This window comes from Somniosus microcephalus, chromosome 21 (assembly GCF_052327205.1).
Source record: "Somniosus microcephalus isolate GS21.2 chromosome 21, FLI_Smic_1.0, whole genome shotgun sequence".
Taxonomy (NCBI): domain Eukaryota; kingdom Metazoa; phylum Chordata; class Chondrichthyes; order Squaliformes; family Somniosidae; genus Somniosus; species Somniosus microcephalus.
In genome coordinates this window covers 39408971-39415204 of record NC_141007.1, presented here as the reverse complement: position 1 = coordinate 39415204, position 6234 = coordinate 39408971, and positions in this window count along the sequence as shown.

Genomic DNA, 6234 nt, shown 5'->3' with positions numbered 1-6234 from the left:
CCTATCACTGAGAATATCTGCTGAAGCACTCCAGTCAGTGAAGAAAGAATGACACTGTTTGAGGCTAGTTCTTGAGAAATAGTTGGTCACAGTCTAGAGTGTTAAAGATGATTGGCTAAAATAGCTTCCAATGAAATGAAATACAATAGTTTTCACTGCTGGCTCACTGGGAAGTGCTTTTGTTTTCAGGAATTTACATTGGTGATCAGCAGCAGAGAATGTAGTCTATCCTCTGATATCAGCAGGAAAACTATTGCTTGCTGAGCCATTCACTGACTCCAAGTAATTGAAATACAAGAAAGCAATCACAGCCAAGAGGTATAATTAGACAAATGTTGACTGGAGTTTTCGTCTGCAAATGTTAAATAATGTGACTCACGTTACATGAGTGATTCCAAGCATAAAGTAATTACCACCAACACATCAGCACTGTAGGCCTCAAAAGCAGAACTAAAAATTCATAATTCCAAAGTAGGATATGTGGTAACTGGCCTAGAATTCAGCACAAATGTTTAAAAAAACATTGGGGGAGAAATTGGCCTCCTTTGCACCTTCTGTTAGCACCTCCGGGGGGGGGCGATAACAGGGGGCAACGAGCTTACCAACCGGGCGTGGTGAAATTACCAATGCCCGCAAACTTCCATGGTGGGTTAGCGCTGGCGCTAAAACTTCCCGCCTCGCTCTCCTGCACCACGGAGATCGTGACATCATCCAGTGCGCAGCGTCCCGTTACCGCCCCGGATGTAAAATTTGCTTCCGCCCCCTGCAGCATCTCCGGGCGTCAATAACGGCAGCTGTAGGAGGCGTTGTCACCTTGTCTGGCCGCTTGGGGAGCGCTAATTAAAGGCAGTGGTTGTCAGGTAGGCCAAAATTTAATAATGTCCCCAGTGTGATGTATTTTGATTTTTTTTCCAGCCCACGATTGATCAGCCCTGCACTCTCTTAGAGCGCTTGGGGCCGCTATGCACATATCGCAGGTGGCGTCGACTACCATTCCCAGCCTTAGCCTTCAATGACCGCAGCATTGGCCCTTCCCTTTAAGGGAGGGAAGGAGCCTGTAAAACCGGCAGTGCTGCACGGAACATTGCGCTTGATTTAGCGCACCACTTTCGTCTCGGAGCGCTAAACCGGAAGTTCTCATCGGAATCAGTTGTGTAGCGCCCGGCGATATTTTTGCGCTCCCACAAAAGTTATCGTCCCCAGACGGGGCACTACGCAATTTCTAGTCCATTGTTTCTTGTATCCATGAACAAAGCTGCCCTTGGCTGACATATTGCGAATGGACCAATGGTGTGCATGTGCTGTGTACCATACAATTGGTAACTGGTATTACACACTGATTTGCAGGGTGTTTTGTTCTTTTTGTTGCACTGTAGCTGTCTTAATAGAACTTGTGAAGCTCAGCATCAGCACCACAAGGATCAATTCAGGTCAAATCAAATAAGGTAAGAGATAGAACAGATGGTGACTAAAAGCTGTATTCAGGTTAAAAACTAGCACAAACACTTCAAAATCACCCTGATTGTACTGATTTTTTCGTTAGATTTTTAATTACTGATATTTTTGGCTCACACAGTGGAATCCTCTAACATTCAAAAGGTTGGGAAGACCAAGTCAGAAAGAAATTCAAATGAAGTAAAGGTTTAACCAACAATTTGCTGCTAATTTGTGTGTCTGTGTTTGTCTGCGAGGAGGATTCAACTACATGTCATTAAAGATTTAATGTACCCTACAGAGAGTTAGAAAAGAAAATCACAACTGCTTGATCTGTCAGCTCCACCAGTTGAAGGTTAAATGCCAGCCTGAACCACAAGTTTGAACCCTAATCCCACACAAGACCAAACTCGCTGCCCCTTATTAGTAGTTGATATACAACAGCGTACTGTACAGCTCAGTGGGGAAAGGAAGAAATGGCACGATTGCCTCACTTCACAAAAGCTTTTATCAATTTCCAGAGCAGCACTCTGTCCTTTGGTCCAGATCACTGCCCACCATGTGCTTCCTAGAGAGAAGAAGAGATGTGGCAGAAGACACTCGGAGAACCTTATAAATAAATGACTGGAGCGTAAAATAAGATCTTCACAAGCACATGCAAATCTACATGCATTGTTACTAAAAAAGCAATTGAAAGTTTGTTTAGAGAAGGACTAGGATAGATCCAGATTGAAGAAGCAATACAAAACCCTGGATGCTGAATGGTCTAACATGTTGACTCCTGTAAGTAACTAATGTGGACAGTTTTATATATTCAGCTGAGATAATGTGGAAACAAATACTTTTTAAAAATAATGATGTTTCAGCAATAATACAAATGGGGTAGAATTTAATCTTCATCGCCTGGGGGTAAAGCATCACCTGAGCAGAGCGCAGAGAAAAATCAGCTGGGCTTCCTTACGAGCCTTGGAACCCTCCCCACCCACTTTTCACCTCTGCACTCTGCCCAAGTAATGATTTACACCCAAGTTGTCAAGACATAAATCTGTCCCATGGTTTCTCATACCTCCCTTAATAGTTTTAAAAAAAAATTGGGGACAAAAAGAAAATTGGGGGGAATTTTAGCCCCCAAGAATGGGTGGATTGGGGATGGGTGGGTAGTTAAAATGTCATTTTTAGATCGCGACTGCAACCCGGCTCCAACGCGCTGATTTCCGGGTTTAACAGAGGCACGTTTGGATGCTTGCGAGTAACCCAGTCGCCGCAGTCGGGACCTTATTTAGTGCAGAAGTGCGGGTACTTAATGCAGCAATTAACATCCTTATGAGACGTTAATGAGGACATTTTGCATTGAATTTTACTTACATTTGGAGGCAAAATTCGGTGGCTTTGCAGCTCCTGTTAGCACCCTAAGGCGGTGCTAATGGGGTGTAAAGCAACTAGCGCCCGGGCGCGATGCCGCTAACGCCGAGAAATTCAGCGGGAGGTTAGCGGCGGCAGGAGCCAGTAGCGCCCTGCGGCGTTGCGCCTCCGGTTGCGCCCCCTGACGTACTGCCGGACGCTATGTCCGACAGGGTCAGGGGGGTGTACTAGCGGCCGGGGCGGCGATATTTAAAGAGAAGGTGCCGGGCGGCCATTTTTTTTGCTGGCTGCCTGTCAGCTGCTGCCCCCTCTGCCATCCTCCCGCGGGGTGCCGGTCGCACTTTTGCTGGAACCCCACTCCCCGGTGGCCCAACTGGGCCCCGGTTCGCACTGCATAAGGCCCCTCCCCTGCTGCAGCACATAGATGGCGCGATACTGGGCTGGAGCGCCCCAAGAGGGAGGGGGAGCACTTCCAGTAGCGCTCCGCCTCCTGCTTGGGATGCTGCCATCAAATTTCTGGCACGGAGGCGCGACCCAATTTTTGCCCCAACATCTCCAGCACGGTTTCCCGGGGCTCGGAATCCGGCAGCTGAAGGGAGGAGAGAAGGGCTGGATACAGCAGTTAAGTGCCTTTGCAGCACTGCTTGTGGGCCAGGATTGCAGGAGTGCTTCCTCCTGGCCCCTCAAGCAAACCTGCCTCCCTCCTCACGATCAGCCTCCCTCCCCTCAAAACCCCCTCACCCCGCGATTTGATCTCCCCACCCCCCCAAACCTGCACAATCTCCCCTGACCTTCCATCCACGACCTCTCCCTCCCTCGTCTCCGCTCCCCAGCTGCGGCCTAACAGTGCAGGCCTTCCCCCCACCCCAGCTAGCTGCCGGCTGAGAAATGGAGAAAAAATATCAAATGTGGTCCTGCCATTAAATTCGGCAAGACCTCCGCAATAACCACATTTGCGGATTTCCAGGACCTCCGCAATAACCACATTTGCAGATTTTCGGGTCATTCCGATCACCCCTGCAACCACACCCCGCCCTCCGCTCCCCCTCCGCATCTCTGTAAATATCAGGGCCTGCATCACGGGCTCTGGAAGCTTGACAAAAATTCACTCACAAAATAACCTCTCTCAATTTAAATACACTTTGGTCTACCCAGAAGTAAGATTACTTTTTCACTGAGGAAAATCCCTGAATTGTTGGCAAAAGTGTGTTATTTCCCCCATCCAGTTGACTACCCTTCTCTCCTGAAAGCATTGACTTGTGCTGGACTATGATTCCCTGGATGCCAGAAGCTCTAAGGCACTCAAAAAATCAAAACACCTGCGAAGAGAGCTAAAAACCACCTCACATAACTATGAAAAAAATTGCTGTACATTATACATGATACGTCCCAGTAAACAAACTCCTGAATTAAGCCGATTATCTAACTGTAGAATACAAAAATGGTTTCACTCATGATCGGTATCTTGATCACATGTTCATAAGTTTGTCACTGATATATTATCAGGCCTTTTCACTTGTGAAGTAAACTGTATTCCATTACATCCCATTGAATAGTTCATATTTAATGCGGTAAGTATAAGTTAACATATTTATTGACTATAAGCACTGTACAAGACCACTTTGATTCGTGTTTTATAAATATATCTGCCATATAATGCTGTACATGCATATTACTCAATTGCAAGGAAGGAAGTCTACTATAATTCGCATGAATGTAATAGACAGTTGAGACAAAACCATCCTAACCAGATCATACACAGCATATATTATGGACTGCATTGCAATGAACCAACTGAAAATTTGCTGGAACCTTTAAGCACAGTAGATTTTTTGTGTCGAGTAACACATGTGCTCCACAGGCATACATGTTAACGGCACAAATTACAGACCTCCACAAATAAATAATAAAAAGATCCTAACCAGACAGCTTCGACTAAATCCTTTCCTTGTAACTGAATGCCTGAGCCTGAAGGTTTTCTTTGTGTGTGCAAGAAGATCAGGAACAGACGGTTGCAAGTTTGACATCACATTGTGAGGTAAACCGTGAGTTTCCTTTTCGACATATTAATAAGTGGTGTGGAGGTGAGTTGACATAGAGCCGGACATTGAGATTTTAAAAAGTGCTCAACAGTAATATCACACAGTTTCTATAGATCAATGTTGAGATAATCAATGTTACTTCACAGAATTCAAGATGGCTGAGAATATTGGCCTGGATTTTGCAGTGGGTAATGACGGCGAACTGTCAGTGTTTGCCGTCATTACCCCATTGAAACTGACCGCAACTTCAGGATTAAACGCATACGCATCGAAACGCAGAAATCCTGAAGTTGCAGTCAGTCATTCACTGCTCCGACACAGGCTGCACTCTGGCTTCCACCCCCCACCCCCATCCATAGCCGGCAATCAGTGAAATCAGTGGAACTGATGAAAACTTGAGCTTTTCACGCTAATATTGCTGTTAAATACCCCATTAAAAGTTAAGCCTTGTTGGAATAGCTGTAACTGGGATTTTAACAGCGTATTGACCGCTAATCAACCATTCTGGCCCTGAAAAACTATTTTTTCTATTTGTGGAATGTCAAACTTCTCCATTATGATAACATTTATTATTTTTTTTTTAATTGTTTTTTTTAAGTTTGTTCATGATATTTCAGCTTCTACCTTATCCCCACATGAAAGTCTCAGTCTTTATTTTGCTCTTTGTAAGATTTTTTAAAAAGTGAGGAGAAAAGCTGCTTTTTATTTCCTGGTTTGATGTCTGAGAATTCTTCAATGTGATTGGCTGTTTAGACAGCTTGATGATGTTGCAGCTGCATCGCTCTAGGAATCCCCATTCACAGCGCTACAATCAATTACAGGTTGAGAAACCTCACATTTTCACCACAGAGATCGCGAGATCTCTGTGGGCAGTTTTTTTCGAAGTCAGCGGCGAGTGCCTTTGCTTCACCGCTGACCACAAATTATGGGCCATTTTGTTCAAAACTGCATTAGTCATGTCAGAAATTTGTATTAAAGTCTGAGAGACTTATGAATTTGACTAAGTTAAGTGATGGAGTCACTTGTTATACGTTTTGTTTGCAAGGAAGAAAAGGGCATCAACAAATAGCATCATACGATGAAGTTATTACTAAGTCAAGTGACAAAGGCAGGGACAAGATCAGATTCAGCTGAGATGCACTCCATAAATGATTAGCCTGTGAATGCTCTCTGTCTAGAGTCACACATGAGCAGTAACCACTTAGGCATGGTACTGGAGAGTGCTTGGCACCCATGGAACTGTGCCCCAGCATGAGTGTGCACCTCGAGAGGGAGAAAACTAGGGAAATCACTAAAAAGAAAATTCTGTTCATTTGATGCTAATGAATGGACATGTAGCATTTTTATGCTTCCACACAGGATGCCCAGCCAAAAGAAAGTGCTTAGTCTGCCCATA